The sequence below is a fragment of the Vulpes vulpes genome, unplaced genomic scaffold (genome assembly GCF_048418805.1).
Source record: "Vulpes vulpes isolate BD-2025 unplaced genomic scaffold, VulVul3 u000000811, whole genome shotgun sequence".
Lineage (NCBI taxonomy): Eukaryota > Metazoa > Chordata > Mammalia > Carnivora > Canidae > Vulpes > Vulpes vulpes.
Genome location: NW_027325756.1, coordinates 130,055 through 150,282, shown reverse-complemented (window position 1 = coordinate 150,282; position 20,228 = coordinate 130,055). Strand labels below are relative to the sequence as shown.

The 20,228-nt window shown below is 76.3% G+C and overlaps 11 non-coding genes across 11 annotated transcripts; all 11 read right to left on the bottom strand.

Moving 5' to 3' along the window:
* Nucleotides 1–632: 632 nt before the first annotated feature.
* Nucleotides 633–751, bottom strand: LOC140596972 (5S ribosomal RNA). The gene has a single exon (XR_011998841.1). It is a non-coding gene; the product is annotated as a 5S ribosomal RNA (ribosomal RNA).
* A 1,684-nt stretch (nucleotides 752–2,435) lies between these two features.
* Nucleotides 2,436–2,554, bottom strand: LOC140596971 (5S ribosomal RNA). The gene has a single exon (XR_011998840.1). It is a non-coding gene; the product is annotated as a 5S ribosomal RNA (ribosomal RNA).
* A 1,674-nt stretch (nucleotides 2,555–4,228) lies between these two features.
* On the bottom strand, nucleotides 4,229–4,347 carry LOC140596970 (5S ribosomal RNA). Its single transcript, XR_011998839.1, has one exon. It is a non-coding gene; the product is annotated as a 5S ribosomal RNA (ribosomal RNA).
* Nucleotides 4,348–6,002: 1,655 nt separating this feature from the next.
* Nucleotides 6,003–6,121, bottom strand: LOC140596969 (5S ribosomal RNA). Its single transcript, XR_011998838.1, has one exon. It is a non-coding gene; the product is annotated as a 5S ribosomal RNA (ribosomal RNA).
* A 1,664-nt stretch (nucleotides 6,122–7,785) lies between these two features.
* LOC140596968 (5S ribosomal RNA) lies at nucleotides 7,786–7,904 on the bottom strand. Its single transcript, XR_011998837.1, has one exon. It is a non-coding gene; the product is annotated as a 5S ribosomal RNA (ribosomal RNA).
* Nucleotides 7,905–9,569: 1,665 nt separating this feature from the next.
* Nucleotides 9,570–9,688, bottom strand: LOC140596966 (5S ribosomal RNA). Its single transcript, XR_011998835.1, has one exon. It is a non-coding gene; the product is annotated as a 5S ribosomal RNA (ribosomal RNA).
* A 1,661-nt stretch (nucleotides 9,689–11,349) lies between these two features.
* Nucleotides 11,350–11,468, bottom strand: LOC140596965 (5S ribosomal RNA). The gene has a single exon (XR_011998834.1). It is a non-coding gene; the product is annotated as a 5S ribosomal RNA (ribosomal RNA).
* Nucleotides 11,469–13,142: 1,674 nt separating this feature from the next.
* On the bottom strand, nucleotides 13,143–13,261 carry LOC140596964 (5S ribosomal RNA). Its single transcript, XR_011998833.1, has one exon. It is a non-coding gene; the product is annotated as a 5S ribosomal RNA (ribosomal RNA).
* A 1,667-nt stretch (nucleotides 13,262–14,928) lies between these two features.
* On the bottom strand, nucleotides 14,929–15,047 carry LOC140596963 (5S ribosomal RNA). Its single transcript, XR_011998832.1, has one exon. It is a non-coding gene; the product is annotated as a 5S ribosomal RNA (ribosomal RNA).
* Nucleotides 15,048–16,720: 1,673 nt separating this feature from the next.
* LOC140596962 (5S ribosomal RNA) lies at nucleotides 16,721–16,839 on the bottom strand. The gene has a single exon (XR_011998831.1). It is a non-coding gene; the product is annotated as a 5S ribosomal RNA (ribosomal RNA).
* Nucleotides 16,840–18,485: 1,646 nt separating this feature from the next.
* On the bottom strand, nucleotides 18,486–18,604 carry LOC140596961 (5S ribosomal RNA). The gene has a single exon (XR_011998830.1). It is a non-coding gene; the product is annotated as a 5S ribosomal RNA (ribosomal RNA).
* Nucleotides 18,605–20,228: the final 1,624 nt, after the last annotated feature.

Sequence of the window (20,228 nt, the reverse complement as noted above, 5' to 3'; positions counted from 1 at the left end):
GTGGGGGGGGTTGCGGGTGGCTGGGTGGCTTGGAGGCTGGGGGCGGTGCCAGGGAATTGCTAGGGGCTGGGGGCGGGCCTGGGGGCGGAGATTGGGGCGGGGCGAGGAGGGCCCGCAGGCGGGCCCGGCCCCGGCCCCGGCCCCGGCCCCCAAAGCCCCGCCCCGGCCCCGGCCCCCAAAGCCCCGCCCCGGCCCCCCGGAGGGGCTCGCAGGCCTGCGGAGACGGGATCCAGCCCCCGCCCGGCTCCCCCCAGCGACCGCCCCCTCCCCGCCCCGGCCCCGAGGTTCCTGCTGTCGCCCCGTCCCCTCCGTCGGCCGCCTTCGGGCCCCCGCGGCGCCCTGGGACGCGCGGCCGGCTAGGACGTGGGTGGGTGTGCTTGAAGGGCGGGCTGCGAGGGTGAAGGGCTTGAGAGGAAGAGGAGGTGGTGCATGTGTGTGGCCTCCTGCCCGTGCAGCCGGCGCCCTCGGTGCTCCGCGGCGCCCTGCGGTGCTTCCGGCGGGGCGGGGGCCATGCCACGGGTCGCCCGGAGGGGGCGCGCCGCCGCCGCCGCCGCCGCCGCCGCCGCGTTGGTCGAGGGGGCGTTGGCGGCCAAGGGACAGACAGGAAGGCAGGCAAAAGGCCGAGGAAAAAAAGCCTACAGCACCCGGTATTCCCAGGCGGTCTCCCATCCAAGTACTAACCAGGCCCGACCCTGCTTAGCTTCCGAGATCAGACGAGATCGGGCGCGTTCAGGGTGGTATGGCCGTAGACGTCCGCGGCTGCCGCTGGGCGCCCCAAGAGCCTGCTCTGCGCCTCTCCGGGCCAGGCGCCCGCCGCTCCTCAGCCCTCCGCCCGCCCGATCGCGCCAGCCCGCCTGCATGCTCGCCTGCCGGCCCGACTGATTGATTGACTGACCGCCTCCCGCGCCGCGCCCGGGGTGGCGGAGGGCGCCTGCCCCGGGCCGGGCGGGGGGGGTGGGGGCCAAGACGCCTCCCGCACCCCGGAGCGGAGGCTGTCGCCGGAGCCCGGGCGCGCTCCCGTCCCCGGCCTGGCGGGCGCGTCGCCGCCGCTCGGCTCCCCGGATGGCACGCCGCCCCACCTCGGACCGCTCACTGGCTGGGGGGGTGCCGCGGGCCGGCGCCGGCCGGCTCCGGACGACCCCTGGCCTCTCCTGTTCTTCAGCCGGCCTGGCTCAAAGCCAAGCCGGGGCCGCCCGCGCCGCCGGACCCCATCCTCGGACAGGCAGGGACACAGACACAGGTGCCCACGACAGACAGACAGACACACACACACACACACACAGACGGAGGGACACGGGCACTCGGAGCTGGGCCACAAGGCCTGTGGGGGCGAGGCAGCCACCCCGCCGGAGGGGCGCAGGCCCTGGAGCTGCCTTAGGAGCCCTGGCAGCCGCGGGCCCTGCAGCCACGGTGTCAGGGATGCCGTTCTGCCCCCATTCCTGCCCATCAGCCGAACCGCCGCGGGACCGTGTGCCTGTGTTGCGTGCGCGGCGCCCACGCCCAGGCGCGGAGCGAGTCTCTCTTGTGTCTCTTGCTGTGTTGCGCGCGGCCCTTTTCGGCATGGGTGCCGGCCGCCCCCGCGTCGCTGTGGCCTTGGCTGTTGCGGGGCCGCGGAGCGCGCAGCCCGGTGCCAACGGGGCCTGAGGCCCCGGGCGGTCGGGCCATCTGGTGTCCCGGGCCCGCGGAGCGTGGACGTCGTGGCTGAGGGCCGAAGGGACGGTGGTCCGCGGGGGAGGCAGGGCATGTCCTTCGGAGAGAAGGTGCAGGCGGGCCCGGGCCGAAGGTGGGGGGGGTTGCGGGTGGCTGGGTGGCTTGGAGGCTGGGGGCGGTGCCAGGGAATTGCTAGGGGCTGGGGGCGGGCCTGGGGGCGGAGATTGGGGCAGGGCGAGGAGGGCCCGCAGGCGGGCCCGGCCCCGGCCCCGGCCCCGGCCCCGGCCCCCAAAGCCCCGCCCCGGCCCCGGCCCCCAAAGCCCCGCCCCGGCCCCCCGGAGGGGCTCGCAGGCCTGCGGAGACGGGATCCAGCCCCCGCCCGGCTCCCCCCAGCGACCGCCCCCTCCCCGCCCCGGCCCCGAGGTTCCTGCTGTCGCCCCGTCCCCTCCGTCGGCCGCCTTCGGGCCCCCGCGGCGCCCTGGGACGCGCGGCCGGCTAGGACGTGGGTGGGTGTGCTTGAAGGGCGGGCTGCGAGGGTGAAGGGCTTGAGAGGAAGAGGAGGTGGTGCATGTGTGTGGCCTCCTGCCCGTGCAGCCGGCGCCCTCGGTGCTCCGCGGCGCCCTGCGGTGCTTCCGGCGGGGCGGGGGCCATGCCACGGGTCGCCCGGAGGGGGGCGCCGCCGCCGCCGCCGCCGCCGCCGCCGCCGCCGCCGCCGCCGCGTTGGTCGAGGGGGCGTTGGCGGCCAAGGGACAGACAGGAAGGCAGGCAAAAGGCCGAGGAAAAAAAGCCTACAGCACCCGGTATTCCCAGGCGGTCTCCCATCCAAGTACTAACCAGGCCCGACCCTGCTTAGCTTCCGAGATCAGACGAGATCGGGCGCGTTCAGGGTGGTATGGCCGTAGACGTCCGCGGCTGCCGCTGGGCGCCCCAAGAGCCTGCTCTGCGCCTCTCCGGGCCAGGCGCCCGCCGCTCCTCAGCCCTCCGCCCGCCCGATCGCGCCAGCCCGCCTGCATGCTCGCCTGCCGGCCCGACTGATTGATTGACTGACCGCCTCCCGCGCCGCGCCCGGGGTGGCGGAGGGCGCCTGCCCCGGGCCGGGCGGGGGGGGTGGGGGCCAAGACGCCTCCCGCACCCCGGAGCGGAGGCTGTCGCCGGAGCCCGGGCGCGCTCCCGTCCCCGGCCTGGCGGGCGCGTCGCCGCCGCTCGGCTCCCCGGATGGCACGCCGCCCCACCTCGGACCGCTCACTGGCTGGGGGGGTGCCGCGGGCCGGCGCCGGCCGGCTCCGGACGACCCCTGGCCTCTCCTGTTCTTCAGCCGGCCTGGCTCAAAGCCAAGCCGGGGCCGCCCGCGCCGCCGGACCCCATCCTCGGACAGGCAGGGACACAGACACAGGTGCCCACGACAGACAGACAGACACACACACACACACACACACAGACGGAGGGACACGGGCACTCGGAGCTGGGCCACAAGGCCTGTGGGGGCGAGGCAGCCACCCCGCCGGAGGGGCGCAGGCCCTGGAGCTGCCTTAGGAGCCCTGGCAGCCGCGGGCCCTGCAGCCACGGTGTCAGGGATGCCGTTCTGCCCCCATTCCTGCCCATCAGCCGAACCGCCGCGGGACCGTGTGCCTGTGTTGCGTGCGCGGCGCCCACGCCCAGGCGCGGAGCGAGTCTCTCTTGTGTCTCTTGCTGTGTTGCGCGCGGCCCTTTTCGGCATGGGTGCCGGCCGCCCCCGCGTCGCTGTGGCCTTGGCTGTTGCGGGGCCGCGGAGCGCGCAGCCCGGTGCCAACGGGGCCTGAGGCCCCGGGCGGTCGGGCCATCTGGTGTCCCGGGCCCGCGGAGCGTGGACGTCGTGGCTGAGGGCCGAAGGGACGGTGGTCCGCGGGGGAGGCAGGGCATGTCCTTCGGAGAGAAGGTGCAGGCGGGCCCGGGCCGAAGGTGGGGGGGGTTGCGGGTGGCTGGGTGGCTTGGAGGCTGGGGGCGGTGCCAGGGAATTGCTAGGGGCTGGGGGCGGGCCTGGGGGCGGAGATTGGGGCGGGGCGAGGAGGGCCCCGGCCCCCAAAGCCCCGCCCCGGCCCCCAAAGCCCCGCCCCGGCCCCGGCCCCCAAAGCCCCGCCCCGGCCCCCCGGAGGGGCTCGCAGGCCTGCGGAGACGGGATCCAGCCCCCGCCCGGCTCCCCCCAGCGACCGCCCCCTCCCCGCCCCGGCCCCGAGGTTCCTGCTGTCGCCCCGTCCCCTCCGTCGGCCGCCTTCGGGCCCCCGCGGCGCCCTGGGACGCGCGGCCGGCTAGGACGTGGGTGGGTGTGCTTGAAGGGCGGGCTGCGAGGGTGAAGGGCTTGAGAGGAAGAGGAGGTGGTGCATGTGTGTGGCCTCCTGCCCGTGCAGCCGGCGCCCTCGGTGCTCCGCGGCGCCCTGCGGTGCTTCCGGCGGGGCGGGGGCCATGCCACGGGTCGCCCGGAGGGGGGCGCCGCCGCCGCCGCCGCCGCCGCCGCCGCCGCCGCCGCCGCCGCCGCGTTGGTCGAGGGGGCGTTGGCGGCCAAGGGACAGACAGGAAGGCAGGCAAAAGGCCGAGGAAAAAAAGCCTACAGCACCCGGTATTCCCAGGCGGTCTCCCATCCAAGTACTAACCAGGCCCGACCCTGCTTAGCTTCCGAGATCAGACGAGATCGGGCGCGTTCAGGGTGGTATGGCCGTAGACGTCCGCGGCTGCCGCTGGGCGCCCCAAGAGCCTGCTCTGCGCCTCTCCGGGCCAGGCGCCCGCCGCTCCTCAGCCCTCCGCCCGCCCGATCGCGCCAGCCCGCCTGCATGCTCGCCTGCCGGCCCGACTGATTGATTGACTGACCGCCTCCCGCGCCGCGCCCGGGGTGGCGGAGGGCGCCTGCCCCGGGCCGGGCGGGGGGGGTGGGGGCCAAGACGCCTCCCGCACCCCGGAGCGGAGGCTGTCGCCGGAGCCCGGGCGCGCTCCCGTCCCCGGCCTGGCGGGCGCGTCGCCGCCGCTCGGCTCCCCGGATGGCACGCCGCCCCACCTCGGACCGCTCACTGGCTGGGGGGGTGCCGCGGGCCGGCGCCGGCCGGCTCCGGACGACCCCTGGCCTCTCCTGTTCTTCAGCCGGCCTGGCTCAAAGCCAAGCCGGGGCCGCCCGCGCCGCCGGACCCCATCCTCGGACAGGCAGGGACACAGACACAGGTGCCCACGACAGACAGACAGACACACACACACACACACACAGACGGAGGGACACGGGCACTCGGAGCTGGGCCACAAGGCCTGTGGGGGCGAGGCAGCCACCCCGCCGGAGGGGCGCAGGCCCTGGAGCTGCCTTAGGAGCCCTGGCAGCCGCGGGCCCTGCAGCCACGGTGTCAGGGATGCCGTTCTGCCCCCATTCCTGCCCATCAGCCGAACCGCCGCGGGACCGTGTGCCTGTGTTGCGTGCGCGGCGCCCACGCCCAGGCGCGGAGCGAGTCTCTCTTGTGTCTCTTGCTGTGTTGCGCGCGGCCCTTTTCGGCATGGGTGCCGGCCGCCCCCGCGTCGCTGTGGCCTTGGCTGTTGCGGGGCCGCGGAGCGCGCAGCCCGGTGCCAACGGGGCCTGAGGCCCCGGGCGGTCGGGCCATCTGGTGTCCCGGGCCCGCGGAGCGTGGACGTCGTGGCTGAGGGCCGAAGGGACGGTGGTCCGCGGGGGAGGCAGGGCATGTCCTTCGGAGAGAAGGTGCAGGCGGGCCCGGGCCGAAGGTGGGGGGGGTTGCGGGTGGCTGGGTGGCTTGGAGGCTGGGGGCGGTGCCAGGGAATTGCTAGGGGCTGGGGGCGGGCCTGGGGGCGGAGATTGGGGCGGGGCGAGGAGGGCCCCGGCCCCGGCCCCGGCCCCCAAAGCCCCGCCCCGGCCCCGGCCCCCAAAGCCCCGCCCCGGCCCCCCGGAGGGGCTCGCAGGCCTGCGGAGACGGGATCCAGCCCCCGCCCGGCTCCCCCCAGCGACCGCCCCCTCCCCGCCCCGGCCCCGAGGTTCCTGCTGTCGCCCCGTCCCCTCCGTCGGCCGCCTTCGGGCCCCCGCGGCGCCCTGGGACGCGCGGCCGGCTAGGACGTGGGTGGGTGTGCTTGAAGGGCGGGCTGCGAGGGTGAAGGGCTTGAGAGGAAGAGGAGGTGGTGCATGTGTGTGGCCTCCTGCCCGTGCAGCCGGCGCCCTCGGTGCTCCGCGGCGCCCTGCGGTGCTTCCGGCGGGGCGGGGGCCATGCCACGGGTCGCCCGGAGGGGGGCGCCGCCGCCGCCGCCGCCGCCGCCGCCGCCGCCGCCGCGTTGGTCGAGGGGGCGTTGGCGGCCAAGGGACAGACAGGAAGGCAGGCAAAAGGCCGAGGAAAAAAAGCCTACAGCACCCGGTATTCCCAGGCGGTCTCCCATCCAAGTACTAACCAGGCCCGACCCTGCTTAGCTTCCGAGATCAGACGAGATCGGGCGCGTTCAGGGTGGTATGGCCGTAGACGTCCGCGGCTGCCGCTGGGCGCCCCAAGAGCCTGCTCTGCGCCTCTCCGGGCCAGGCGCCCGCCGCTCCTCAGCCCTCCGCCCGCCCGATCGCGCCAGCCCGCCTGCATGCTCGCCTGCCGGCCCGACTGATTGATTGACTGACCGCCTCCCGCGCCACGCCCGGGGTGGCGGAGGGCGCCTGCCCCGGGCCGGGCGGGGGGGGTGGGGGCCAAGACGCCTCCCGCACCCCGGAGCGGAGGCTGTCGCCGGAGCCCGGGCGCGCTCCCGTCCCCGGCCTGGCGGGCGCGTCGCCGCCGCTCGGCTCCCCGGATGGCACGCCGCCCCACCTCGGACCGCTCACTGGCTGGGGGGGTGCCGCGGGCCGGCGCCGGCCGGCTCCGGACGACCCCTGGCCTCTCCTGTTCTTCAGCCGGCCTGGCTCAAAGCCAAGCCGGGGCCGCCCGCGCCGCCGGACCCCATCCTCGGACAGGCAGGGACACAGACACAGGTGCCCACGACAGACAGACAGACACACACACACACACACACAGACGGAGGGACACGGGCACTCGGAGCTGGGCCACAAGGCCTGTGGGGGCGAGGCAGCCACCCCGCCGGAGGGGCGCAGGCCCTGGAGCTGCCTTAGGAGCCCTGGCAGCCGCGGGCCCTGCAGCCACGGTGTCAGGGATGCCGTTCTGCCCCCATTCCTGCCCATCAGCCGAACCGCCGCGGGACCGTGTGCCTGTGTTGCGTGCGCGGCGCCCACGCCCAGGCGCGGAGCGAGTCTCTCTTGTGTCTCTTGCTGTGTTGCGCGCGGCCCTTTTCGGCATGGGTGCCGGCCGCCCCCGCGTCGCTGTGGCCTTGGCTGTTGCGGGGCCGCGGAGCGCGCAGCCCGGTGCCAACGGGGCCTGAGGCCCCGGGCGGTCGGGCCATCTGGTGTCCCGGGCCCGCGGAGCGTGGACGTCGTGGCTGAGGGCCAAAGGGACGGTGGTCCGCGGGGGAGGCAGGGCATGTCCTTCGGAGAGAAGGTGCAGGCGGGCCCGGGCCGAAGGTGGGGGGGGTTGCGGGTGGCTGGGTGGCTTGGAGGCTGGGGGCGGTGCCAGGGAATTGCTAGGGGCTGGGGGCGGGCCTGGGGGCGGAGATTGGGGCGGGGCGAGGAGGGCCCCGGCCCCGGCCCCGGCCCCCAAAGCCCCGCCCCGGCCCCGGCCCCCAAAGCCCCGCCCCGGCCCCCCGGAGGGGCTCGCAGGCCTGCGGAGACGGGATCCAGCCCCCGCCCGGCTCCCCCCAGCGACCGCCCCCTCCCCGCCCCGGCCCCGAGGTTCCTGCTGTCGCCCCGTCCCCTCCGTCGGCCGCCTTCGGGCCCCCGCGGCGCCCTGGGACGCGCGGCCGGCTAGGACGTGGGTGGGTGTGCTTGAAGGGCGGGCTGCGAGGGTGAAGGGCTTGAGAGGAAGAGGAGGTGGTGCATGTGTGTGGCCTCCTGCCCGTGCAGCCGGCGCCCTCGGTGCTCCGCGGCGCCCTGCGGTGCTTCCGGCGGGGCGGGGGCCATGCCACGGGTCGCCCGGAGGGGGGCGCCGCCGCCGCCGCCGCCGCCGCCGCCGCCGCCGCCGCCGCCGCCGCGTTGGTCGAGGGGGCGTTGGCGGCCAAGGGACAGACAGGAAGGCAGGCAAAAGGCCGAGGAAAAAAAGCCTACAGCACCCGGTATTCCCAGGCGGTCTCCCATCCAAGTACTAACCAGGCCCGACCCTGCTTAGCTTCCGAGATCAGACGAGATCGGGCGCGTTCAGGGTGGTATGGCCGTAGACGTCCGCGGCTGCCGCTGGGCGCCCCAAGAGCCTGCTCTGCGCCTCTCCGGGCCAGGCGCCCGCCGCTCCTCAGCCCTCCGCCCGCCCGATCGCGCCAGCCCGCCTGCATGCTCGCCTGCCGGCCCGACTGATTGATTGACTGACCGCCTCCCGCGCCGCGCCCGGGGTGGCGGAGGGCGCCTGCCCCGGGCCGGGCGGGGGGGGTGGGGGCCAAGACGCCTCCCGCACCCCGGAGCGGAGGCTGTCGCCGGAGCCCGGGCGCGCTCCCGTCCCCGGCCTGGCGGGCGCGTCGCCGCCGCTCGGCTCCCCGGATGGCACGCCGCCCCACCTCGGACCGCTCACTGGCTGGGGGGGTGCCGCGGGCCGGCGCCGGCCGGCTCCGGACGACCCCTGGCCTCTCCTGTTCTTCAGCCGGCCTGGCTCAAAGCCAAGCCGGGGCCGCCCGCGCCGCCGGACCCCATCCTCGGACAGGCAGGGACACAGACACAGGTGCCCACGACAGACAGACAGACACACACACACACACACACAGACGGAGGGACACGGGCACTCGGAGCTGGGCCACAAGGCCTGTGGGGGCGAGGCAGCCACCCCGCCGGAGGGGCGCAGGCCCTGGAGCTGCCTTAGGAGCCCTGGCAGCCGCGGGCCCTGCAGCCACGGTGTCAGGGATGCCGTTCTGCCCCCATTCCTGCCCATCAGCCGAACCGCCGCGGGACCGTGTGCCTGTGTTGCGTGCGCGGCGCCCACGCCCAGGCGCGGAGCGAGTCTCTCTTGTGTCTCTTGCTGTGTTGCGCGCGGCCCTTTTCGGCATGGGTGCCGGCCGCCCCCGCGTCGCTGTGGCCTTGGCTGTTGCGGGGCCGCGGAGCGCGCAGCCCGGTGCCAACGGGGCCTGAGGCCCCGGGCGGTCGGGCCATCTGGTGTCCCGGGCCCGCGGAGCGTGGACGTCGTGGCTGAGGGCCGAAGGGACGGTGGTCCGCGGGGGAGGCAGGGCATGTCCTTCGGAGAGAAGGTGCAGGCGGGCCCGGGCCGAAGGTGGGGGGGGTTGCGGGTGGCTGGGTGGCTTGGAGGCTGGGGGCGGTGCCAGGGAATTGCTAGGGGCTGGGGGCGGGCCTGGGGGCGGAGATTGGGGCGGGGCGAGGAGGGCCCGCAGGCGGGCCCGGCCCCGGCCCCGGCCCCGGCCCCGGCCCCCAAAGCCCCGCCCCGGCCCCCCGGAGGGGCTCGCAGGCCTGCGGAGACGGGATCCAGCCCCCGCCCGGCTCCCCCCAGCGACCGCCCCCTCCCCGCCCCGGCCCCGAGGTTCCTGCTGTCGCCCCGTCCCCTCCGTCGGCCGCCTTCGGGCCCCCGAGGCGCCCTGGGACGCGCGGCCGGCTAGGACGTGGGTGGGTGTGCTTGAAGGGCGGGCTGCGAGGGTGAAGGGCTTGAGAGGAAGAGGAGGTGGTGCATGTGTGTGGCCTCCTGCCCGTGCAGCGGGCGCCCTCGGTGCTCCGCGGCGCCCTGCGGTGCTTCCGGCGGGGCGGGGGCCATGCCACGGGTCGCCCGGAGGGGGGCGCCGCCGCCGCCGCCGCCGCCGTCGCCGCCGCCGCCGCCGCCGCCTCCGCGTTGGTCGAGGGGCGCGTTGGCGGCCAAGGGACAGACAGGAAGGCAGGCAAAAGGCCGAGGAAAAAAAGCCTACAGCACCCGGTATTCCCAGGCGGTCTCCCATCCAAGTACTAACCAGGCCCGACCCTGCTTAGCTTCCGAGATCAGACGAGATCGGGCGCGTTCAGGGTGGTATGGCCGTAGACGTCCGCGGCTGCCGCTGGGCGCCCCAAGAGCCTGCTCTGCGCCTCTCCGGGCCAGGCGCCCGCCGCTCCTCAGCCCTCCGCCCGCCCGATCGCGCCAGCCCGCCTGCATGCTCGCCTGCCGGCCCGACTGATTGATTGACTGACCGCCTCCCGCGCCGCGCCCGGGGTGGCGGAGGGCGCCTGCCCCGGGCCGGGCGGGGGGGGTGGGGGCCAAGACGCCTCCCGCACCCCGGAGCGGAGGCTGTCGCCGGAGCCCGGGCGCGCTCCCGTCCCCGGCCTGGCGGGCGCGTCGCCGCCGCTCGGCTCCCCGGATGGCACGCCGCCCCACCTCGGACCGCTCACTGGCTGGGGGGGTGCCGCGGGCCGGCGCCGGCCGGCTCCGGACGACCCCTGGCCTCTCCTGTTCTTCAGCCGGCCTGGCTCAAAGCCAAGCCGGGGCCGCCCGCGCCGCCGGACCCCATCCTCGGACAGGCAGGGACACAGACACAGGTGCCCACGACAGACAGACAGACACACACACACACACACACAGACGGAGGGACACGGGCACTCGGAGCTGGGCCACAAGGCCTGTGGGGGCGAGGCAGCCACCCCGCCGGAGGGGCGCAGGCCCTGGAGCTGCCTTAGGAGCCCTGGCAGCCGCGGGCCCTGCAGCCACGGTGTCAGGGATGCCGTTCTGCCCCCATTCCTGCCCATCAGCCGAACCGCCGCGGGACCGTGTGCCTGTGTTGCGTGCGCGGCGCCCACGCCCAGGCGCGGAGCGAGTCTCTCTTGTGTCTCTTGCTGTGTTGCGCGCGGCCCTTTTCGGCATGGGTGCCGGCCGCCCCCGCGTCGCTGTGGCCTTGGCTGTTGCGGGGCCGCGGAGCGCGCAGCCCGGTGCCAACGGGGCCTGAGGCCCCGGGCGGTCGGGCCATCTGGTGTCCCGGGCCCGCGGAGCGTGGACGTCGTGGCTGAGGGCCGAAGGGACGGTGGTCCGCGGGGGAGGCAGGGCATGTCCTTCGGAGAGAAGGTGCAGGCGGGCCCGGGCCGAAGGTGGGGGGGGTTGCGGGTGGCTGGGTGGCTTGGAGGCTGGGGGCGGTGCCAGGGAATTGCTAGGGGCTGGGGGCGGGCCTGGGGGCGGAGATTGGGGCGGGGCGAGGAGGGCCCCGGCCCCGGCCCCGGCCCCCAAAGCCCCGCCCCGGCCCCGGCCCCCAAAGCCCCGCCCCGGCCCCCCGGAGGGGCTCGCAGGCCTGCGGAGACGGGATCCAGCCCCCGCCCGGCTCCCCCCAGCGACCGCCCCCTCCCCGCCCCGGCCCCGAGGTTCCTGCTGTCGCCCCGTCCCCTCCGTCGGCCGCCTTCGGGCCCCCGCGGCGCCCTGGGACGCGCGGCCGGCTAGGACGTGGGTGGGTGTGCTTGAAGGGCGGGCTGCGAGGGTGAAGGGCTTGAGAGGAAGAGGAGGTGGTGCATGTGTGTGGCCTCCTGCCCGTGCAGCCGGCGCCCTCGGTGCTCCGCGGCGCCCTGCGGTGCTTCCGGCGGGGCGGGGGCCATGCCACGGGTCGCCCGGAGGGGGGCGCCGCCGCCGCCGCCGCCGCCGCCGCCGCCGCCGCCGCCGCCGCGTTGGTCGAGGGGGCGTTGGCGGCCAAGGGACAGACAGGAAGGCAGGCAAAAGGCCGAGGAAAAAAAGCCTACAGCACCCGGTATTCCCAGGCGGTCTCCCATCCAAGTACTAACCAGGCCCGACCCTGCTTAGCTTCCGAGATCAGACGAGATCGGGCGCGTTCAGGGTGGTATGGCCGTAGACGTCCGCGGCTGCCGCTGGGCGCCCCAAGAGCCTGCTCTGCGCCTCTCCGGGCCAGGCGCCCGCCGCTCCTCAGCCCTCCGCCCGCCCGATCGCGCCAGCCCGCCTGCATGCTCGCCTGCCGGCCCGACTGATTGATTGACTGACCGCCTCCCGCGCCGCGCCCGGGGTGGCGGAGGGCGCCTGCCCCGGGCCGGGCGGGGGGGGTGGGGGCCAAGACGCCTCCCGCACCCCGGAGCGGAGGCTGTCGCCGGAGCCCGGGCGCGCTCCCGTCCCCGGCCTGGCGGGCGCGTCGCCGCCGCTCGGCTCCCCGGATGGCACGCCGCCCCACCTCGGACCGCTCACTGGCTGGGGGGGTGCCGCGGGCCGGCGCCGGCCGGCTCCGGACGACCCCTGGCCTCTCCTGTTCTTCAGCCGGCCTGGCTCAAAGCCAAGCCGGGGCCGCCCGCGCCGCCGGACCCCATCCTCGGACAGGCAGGGACACAGACACAGGTGCCCACGACAGACAGACAGACACACACACACACACACACACACACAGACGGAGGGACACGGGCACTCGGAGCTGGGCCACAAGGCCTGTGGGGGCGAGGCAGCCACCCCGCCGGAGGGGCGCAGGCCCTGGAGCTGCCTTAGGAGCCCTGGCAGCCGCGGGCCCTGCAGCCACGGTGTCAGGGATGCCGTTCTGCCCCCATTCCTGCCCATCAGCCGAACCGCCGCGGGACCGTGTGCCTGTGTTGCGTGCGCGGCGCCCACGCCCAGGCGCGGAGCGAGTCTCTCTTGTGTCTCTTGCTGTGTTGCGCGCGGCCCTTTTCGGCATGGGTGCCGGCCGCCCCCGCGTCGCTGTGGCCTTGGCTGTTGCGGGGCCGCGGAGCGCGCAGCCCGGTGCCAACGGGGCCTGAGGCCCCGGGCGGTCGGGCCATCTGGTGTCCCGGGCCCGCGGAGCGTGGACGTCGTGGCTGAGGGCCGAAGGGACGGTGGTCCGCGGGGGAGGCAGGGCATGTCCTTCGGAGAGAAGGTGCAGGCGGGCCCGGGCCGAAGGTGGGGGGGGTTGCGGGTGGCTGGGTGGCTTGGAGGCTGGGGGCGGTGCCAGGGAATTGCTAGGGGCTGGGGGCGGGCCTGGGGGCGGAGATTGGGGCGGGGCGAGGAGGGCCCCGGCCCCGGCCCCGGCCCCCAAAGCCCCGCCCCGGCCCCGGCCCCCAAAGCCCCGCCCCGGCCCCCCGGAGGGGCTCGCAGGCCTGCGGAGACGGGATCCAGCCCCCGCCCGGCTCCCCCCAGCGACCGCCCCCTCCCCGCCCCGGCCCCGAGGTTCCTGCTGTCGCCCCGTCCCCTCCGTCGGCCGCCTTCGGGCCCCCGAGGCGCCCTGGGACGCGCGGCCGGCTAGGACGTGGGTGGGTGTGCTTGAAGGGCGGGCTGCGAGGGTGAAGGGCTTGAGAGGAAGAGGAGGTGGTGCATGTGTGTGGCCTCCTGCCCGTGCAGCCGGCGCCCTCGGTGCTCCGCGGCGCCCTGCGGTGCTTCCGGCGGGGCGGGGGCCATGCCACGGGTCGCCCGGAGGGGGGCGCCGCCGCCGCCGCCGCCGCCGTCGCCGCCGCCGCCGCCGCCGCCTCCGCGTTGGTCGAGGGGCGCGTTGGCGGCCAAGGGACAGACAGGAAGGCAGGCAAAAGGCCGAGGAAAAAAAGCCTACAGCACCCGGTATTCCCAGGCGGTCTCCCATCCAAGTACTAACCAGGCCCGACCCTGCTTAGCTTCCGAGATCAGACGAGATCGGGCGCGTTCAGGGTGGTATGGCCGTAGACGTCCGCGGCTGCCGCTGGGCGCCCCAAGAGCCTGCTCTGCGCCTCTCCGGGCCAGGCGCCCGCCGCTCCTCAGCCCTCCGCCCGCCCGATCGCGCCAGCCCGCCTGCATGCTCGCCTGCCGGCCCGACTGATTGATTGACTGACCGCCTCCCGCGCCACGCCCGGGGTGGCGGAGGGCGCCTGCCCCGGGCCGGGCGGGGGGGGTGGGGGCCAAGACGCCTCCCGCACCCCGGAGCGGAGGCTGTCGCCGGAGCCCGGGCGCGCTCCCGTCCCCGGCCTGGCGGGCGCGTCGCCGCCGCTCGGCTCCCCGGATGGCACGCCGCCCCACCTCGGACCGCTCACTGGCTGGGGGGGTGCCGCGGGCCGGCGCCGGCCGGCTCCGGACGACCCCTGGCCTCTCCTGTTCTTCAGCCGGCCTGGCTCAAAGCCAAGCCGGGGCCGCCCGCGCCGCCGGACCCCATCCTCGGACAGGCAGGGACACAGACACAGGTGCCCACGACAGACAGACAGACACACACACACACACACACAGACGGAGGGACACGGGCACTCGGAGCTGGGCCACAAGGCCTGTGGGGGCGAGGCAGCCACCCCGCCGGAGGGGCGCAGGCCCTGGAGCTGCCTTAGGAGCCCTGGCAGCCGCGGGCCCTGCAGCCACGGTGTCAGGGATGCCGTTCTGCCCCCATTCCTGCCCATCAGCCGAACCGCCGCGGGACCGTGTGCCTGTGTTGCGTGCGCGGCGCCCACGCCCAGGCGCGGAGCGAGTCTCTCTTGTGTCTCTTGCTGTGTTGCGCGCGGCCCTTTTCGGCATGGGTGCCGGCCGCCCCCGCGTCGCTGTGGCCTTGGCTGTTGCGGGGCCGCGGAGCGCGCAGCCCGGTGCCAACGGGGCCTGAGGCCCCGGGCGGTCGGGCCATCTGGTGTCCCGGGCCCGCGGAGCGTGGACGTCGTGGCTGAGGGCCGAAGGGACGGTGGTCCGCGGGGGAGGCAGGGCATGTCCTTCGGAGAGAAGGTGCAGGCGGGCCCGGGCCGAAGGTGGGGGGGGTTGCGGGTGGCTGGGTGGCTTGGAGGCTGGGGGCGGTGCCAGGGAATTGCTAGGGGCTGGGGGCGGGCCTGGGGGCGGAGATTGGGGCGGGGCGAGGAGGGCCCCGGCCCCGGCCCCGGCCCCCAAAGCCCCGCCCCGGCCCCGGCCCCCAAAGCCCCGCCCCGGCCCCCCGGAGGGGCTCGCAGGCCTGCGGAGACGGGATCCAGCCCCCGCCCGGCTCCCCCCAGCGACCGCCCCCTCCCCGCCCCGGCCCCGAGGTTCCTGCTGTCGCCCCGTCCCCTCCGTCGGCCGCCTTCGGGCCCCCGCGGCGCCCTGGGACGCGCGGCCGGCTAGGACGTGGGTGGGTGTGCTTGAAGGGCGGGCTGCGAGGGTGAAGGGCTTGAGAGGAAGAGGAGGTGGTGCATGTGTGTGGCCTCCTGCCCGTGCAGCCGGCGCCCTCGGTGCTCCGCGGCGCCCTGCGGTGCTTCCGGCGGGGCGGGGGCCATGCCACGGGTCGCCCGGAGGGGGGCGCCGCCGCCGCCGCCGCCGCCGCCGCCGCCGCCGCCGCCGCCGCCGCCGCGTTGGTCGAGGGGGCGTTGGCGGCCAAGGGACAGACAGGAAGGCAGGCAAAAGGCCGAGGAAAAAAAGCCTACAGCACCCGGTATTCCCAGGCGGTCTCCCATCCAAGTACTAACCAGGCCCGACCCTGCTTAGCTTCCGAGATCAGACGAGATCGGGCGCGTTCAGGGTGGTATGGCCGTAGACGTCCGCGGCTGCCGCTGGGCGCCCCAAGAGCCTGCTCTGCGCCTCTCCGGGCCAGGCGCCCGCCGCTCCTCAGCCCTCCGCCCGCCCGATCGCGCCAGCCCGCCTGCATGCTCGCCTGCCGGCCCGACTGATTGATTGACTGACCGCCTCCCGCGCCGCGCCCGGGGTGGCGGAGGGCGCCTGCCCCGGGCCGGGCGGGGGGGGTGGGGGCCAAGACGCCTCCCGCACCCCGGAGCGGAGGCTGTCGCCGGAGCCCGGGCGCGCTCCCGTCCCCGGCCTGGCGGGCGCGTCGCCGCCGCTCGGCTCCCCGGATGGCACGCCGCCCCACCTCGGACCGCTCACTGGCTGGGGGGGTGCCGCGGGCCGGCGCCGGCCGGCTCCGGACGACCCCTGGCCTCTCCTGTTCTTCAGCCGGCCTGGCTCAAAGCCAAGCCGGGGCCGCCCGCGCCGCCGGACCCCATCCTCGGACAGGCAGGGACACAGACACAGGTGCCCACGACAGACAGACAGACACACACACACACACACACACACACAGACGGAGGGACACGGGCACTCGGAGCTGGGCCACAAGGCCTGTGGGGGCGAGGCAGCCACCCCGCCGGAGGGGCGCAGGCCCTGGAGCTGCCTTAGGAGCCCTGGCAGCCGCGGGCCCTGCAGCCACGGTGTCAGGGATGCCGTTCTGCCCCCATTCCTGCCCATCAGCCGAACCGCCGCGGGACCGTGTGCCTGTGTTGCGTGCGCGGCGCCCACGCCCAGGCGCGGAGCGAGTCTCTCTTGTGTCTCTTGCTGTGTTGCGCGCGGCCCTTTTCGGCATGGGTGCCGGCCGCCCCCGCGTCGCTGTGGCCTTGGCTGTTGCGGGGCCGCGGAGCGCGCAGCCCGGTGCCAACGGGGCCTGAGGCCCCGGGCGGTCGGGCCATCTGGTGTCCCGGGCCCGCGGAGCGTGGACGTCGTGGCTGAGGGCCGAAGGGACGGTGGTCCGCGGGGGAGGCAGGGCATGTCCTTCGGAGAGAAGGTGCAGGCGGGCCCGGGCCGAAGGTGGGGGGGGTTGCGGGTGGCTGGGTGGCTTGGAGGCTGGGGGCGGTGCCAGGGAATTGCTAGGGGCTGGGGGCGGGCCTGGGGGCGGAGATTGGGGCGGGGCGAGGAGGGCCCCGGCCCCGGCCCCGGCCCCCAAAGCCCCGCCCCGGCCCCGGCCCCCAAAGCCCCGCCCCGGCCCCCCGGAGGGGCTCGCAGGCCTGCGGAGACGGGATCCAGCCCCCGCCCGGCTCCCCCCAGCGACCGCCCCCTCCCCGCCCCGGCCCCGAGGTTCCTGCTGTCGCCCCGTCCCCTCCGTCGGCCGCCTTCGGGCCCCCGCGGCGCCCTGGGACGCGCGGCCGGCTAGGACGTGGGTGGGTGTGCTTGAAGGGCGGGCTGCGAGGGTGAAGGGCTTGAGAGGAAGAGGAGGTGGTGCATGTGTGTGGCCTCCTGCCCGTGCAGCCGGCGCCCTCGGTGCTCCGCGGCGCCCTGCGGTGCTTCCGGCGGGGCGGGGGCCATGCCACGGGTCGCCCGGAGGGGGGCGCCGCCGCCGCCGCCGCCGCCGCCGCCGCCGCCGCCGCCGCCGCCGCCGCGTTGGTCGAGGGGGCGTTGGCGGCCAAGGGACAGACAGGAAGGCAGGCAAAAGGCCGAGGAAAAAAAGCCTACAGCACCCGGTATTCCCAGGCGGTCTCCCATCCAAGTACTAACCAGGCCCGACCCTGCTTAGCTTCCGAGATCAGACGAGATCGGGCGCGTTCAGGGTGGTATGGCCGTAGACGTCCACGGCTGCCGCTGGGCGCCCCAAGAGCCTGCTCTGCGCCTCTCCGGGCCAGGCGCCCGCCGCTCCTCAGCCCTCCGCCCGCCCGATCGCGCCAGCCCGCCTGCATGCTCGCCTGCCGGCCCGACTGATTGATTGACTGACCGCCTCCCGCGCCGCGCCCGGGGTGGCGGAGGGCGCCTGCCCCGGGCCGGGCGGGGGGGGTGGGGGCCAAGACGCCTCCCGCACCCCGGAGCGGAGGCTGTCGCCGGAGCCCGGGCGCGCTCCCGTCCCCGGCCTGGCGGGCGCGTCGCCGCCGCTCGGCTCCCCGGATGGCACGCCGCCCCACCTCGGACCGCTCACTGGCTGGGGGGGTGCCGCGGGCCGGCGCCGGCCGGCTCCGGACGACCCCTGGCCTCTCCTGTTCTTCAGCCGGCCTGGCTCAAAGCCAAGCCGGGGCCGCCCGCGCCGCCGGACCCCATCCTCGGACAGGCAGGGACACAGACACAGGTGCCCACGACAGACAGACAGACACACACACACACACACACAGACGGAGGGACACGGGCACTCGGAGCTGGGCCACAAGGCCTGTGGGGGCGAGGCAGCCACCCCGCCGGAGGGGCGCAGGCCCTGGAGCTGCCTTAGGAGCCCTGGCAGCCGCGGGCCCTGCAGCCACGGTGTCAGGGATGCCGTTCTGCCCCCATTCCTGCCCATCAGCCGAACCGCCGCGGGACCGTGTGCCTGTGTTGCGTGCGCGGCGCCCACGCCCAGGCGCGGAGCGAGTCTCTCTTGTGTCTCTTGCTGTGTTGCGCGCGGCCCTTTTCGGCATGGGTGCCGGCCGCCCCCGCGTCGCTGTGGCCTTGGCTGTTGCGGGGCCGCGGAGCGCGCAGCCCGGTGCCAACGGGGCCTGAGGCCCCGGGCGGTCGGGCCATCTGGTGTCCCGGGCCCGCGGAGCGTGGACGTCGTGGCTGAGGGCCGAAGGGACGGTGGTCCGCGGGGGAGGCAGGGCATGTCCTTCGGAGAGAAGGTGCAGGCGGGCCCGGGCCGAAGGTGGGGGGGGTTGCGGGTGGCTGGGTGGCTTGGAGGCTGGGGGCGGTGCCAGGGAATTGCTAGGGGCTGGGGGCGGGCCTGGGGGCGGAGATTGGGGCGGGGCGAGGAGGGCCCCGGCCCCGGCCCCGGCCCCCAAAGCCCCGCCCCGGCCCCGGCCCCCAAAGCCCCGCCCCGGCCCCCCGGAGGGGCTCGCAGGCCTGCGGAGACGGGATCCAGCCCCCGCCCGGCTCCCCCCAGCGACCGCCCCCTCCCCGCCCCGGCCCCGAGGTTCCTGCTGTCGCCCCGTCCCCTCCGTCGGCCGCCTTCGGGCCCCCGCGGCGCCCTGGGACGCGCGGCCGGCTAGGACGTGGGTGGGTGTGCTTGAAGGGCGGGCTGCGAGGGTGAAGGGCTTGAGAGGAAGAGGAGGTGGTGCATGTGTGTGGCCTCCTGCCCGTGCAGCCGGCGCCCTCGGTGCTCCGCGGCGCCCTGCGGTGCTTCCGGCGGGGCGGGGGCCATGCCACGGGTCGCCCGGAGGGGGGCGCCGCCGCCGCCGCCGCCGCCGCCGCCGCGTTGGTCGAGGGGGCGTTGGCGGCCAAGGGACAGACAGGAAGGCAGGCAAAAGGCCGAGGAAAAAAAGCCTACAGCACCCGGTATTCCCAGGCGGTCTCCCATCCAAGTACTAACCAGGCCCGACCCTGCTTAGCTTCCGAGATCAGACGAGATCGGGCGCGTTCAGGGTGGTATGGCCGTAGACGTCCGCGGCTGCCGCTGGGCGCCCCAAGAGCCTGCTCTGCGCCTCTCCGGGCCAGGCGCCCGCCGCTCCTCAGCCCTCCGCCCGCCCGATCGCGCCAGCCCGCCTGCATGCTCGCCTGCCGGCCCGACTGATTGATTGACTGACCGCCTCCCGCGCCGCGCCCGGGGTGGCGGAGGGCGCCTGCCCCGGGCCGGGCGGGGGGGGTGGGGGCCAAGACGCCTCCCGCACCCCGGAGCGGAGGCTGTCGCCGGAGCCCGGGCGCGCTCCCGTCCCCGGCCTGGCGGGCGCGTCGCCGCCGCTCGGCTCCCCGGATGGCACGCCGCCCCACCTCGGACCGCTCACTGGCTGGGGGGGTGCCGCGGGCCGGCGCCGGCCGGCTCCGGACGACCCCTGGCCTCTCCTGTTCTTCAGCCGGCCTGGCTCAAAGCCAAGCCGGGGCCGCCCGCGCCGCCGGACCCCATCCTCGGACAGGCAGGGACACAGACACAGGTGCCCACGACAGACAGACAGACACACACACACACACACACAGACGGAGGGACACGGGCACTCGGAGCTGGGCCACAAGGCCTGTGGGGGCGAGGCAGCCACCCCGCCGGAGGGGCGCAGGCCCTGGAGCTGCCTTAGGAGCCCTGGCAGCCGCGGGCCCTGCAGCCACGGTGTCAGGGATGCCGTTCTGCCCCCATTCCTGCCCATCAGCCGAACCGCCGCGGGACCGTGTGCCTGTGTTGCGTGCGCGGCGCCCACGCCCAGGCGCGGAGCGAGTCTCTCTTGTGTCTCTTGCTGTGTTGCGCGCGGCCCTTTTCGGCATGGGTGCCGGCCGCCCCCGCGTCGCTGTGGCCTTGGCTGTTGCGGGGCCGCGGAGCGCGCAGCCCGGTGCCAACGGGGCCTGAGGCCCCGGGCGGTCGGGCCATCTGGTGTCCCGGGCCCGCGGAGCGTGGACGTCGTGGCTGAGGGCCGAAGGGACGGTGGTCCGCGGGGGAGGCAGGGCATGTCCTTCGGAGAGAAGGTGCAGGCGGGCCCGGGCCGAAGGTGGGGGGGGTTGCGGGTGGCTGGGTGGCTTGGAGGCTGGGGGCGGTGCCAGGGAATTGCTAGGGGCTGGGGGCGGGCCTGGGGGCGGAGATTGGGGCGGGGCGAGGAGGGCCCCGGCCCCGGCCCCGGCCCCCAAAGCCCCGCCCCGGCCCCGGCCCCCAAAGCCCCGCCCCGGCCCCCCGGAGGGGCTCGCAGGCCTGCGGAGACGGGATCCAGCCCCCGCCCGGCTCCCCCCAGCGACCGCCCCCTCCCCGCCCCGGCCCCGAGGTTCCTGCTGTCGCCCCGTCCCCTCCGTCGGCCGCCTTCGGGCCCCCGCGGCGCCCTGGGACGCGCGGCCGGCTAGGACGTGGGTGGGTGTGCTTGAAGGGCGGGCTGCGAGGGTGAAGGGCTTGAGAGGAAGAGGAGGTGGTGCATGTGTGTGGCCTCCTGCCCGTGCAGCCGGCGCCCTCGGTGCTCCGCGGCGCCCTGCGGTGCTTCCGGCGGGGCGGGGGCCATGCCACGGGTCGCCCGGAGGGGGGCGCCGCCGCCGCCGCCGCCGCCGCCGCCGCCGCCGCCGCCGCCGCGTTGGTCGAGGGGGCGTTGGCGGCCAAGG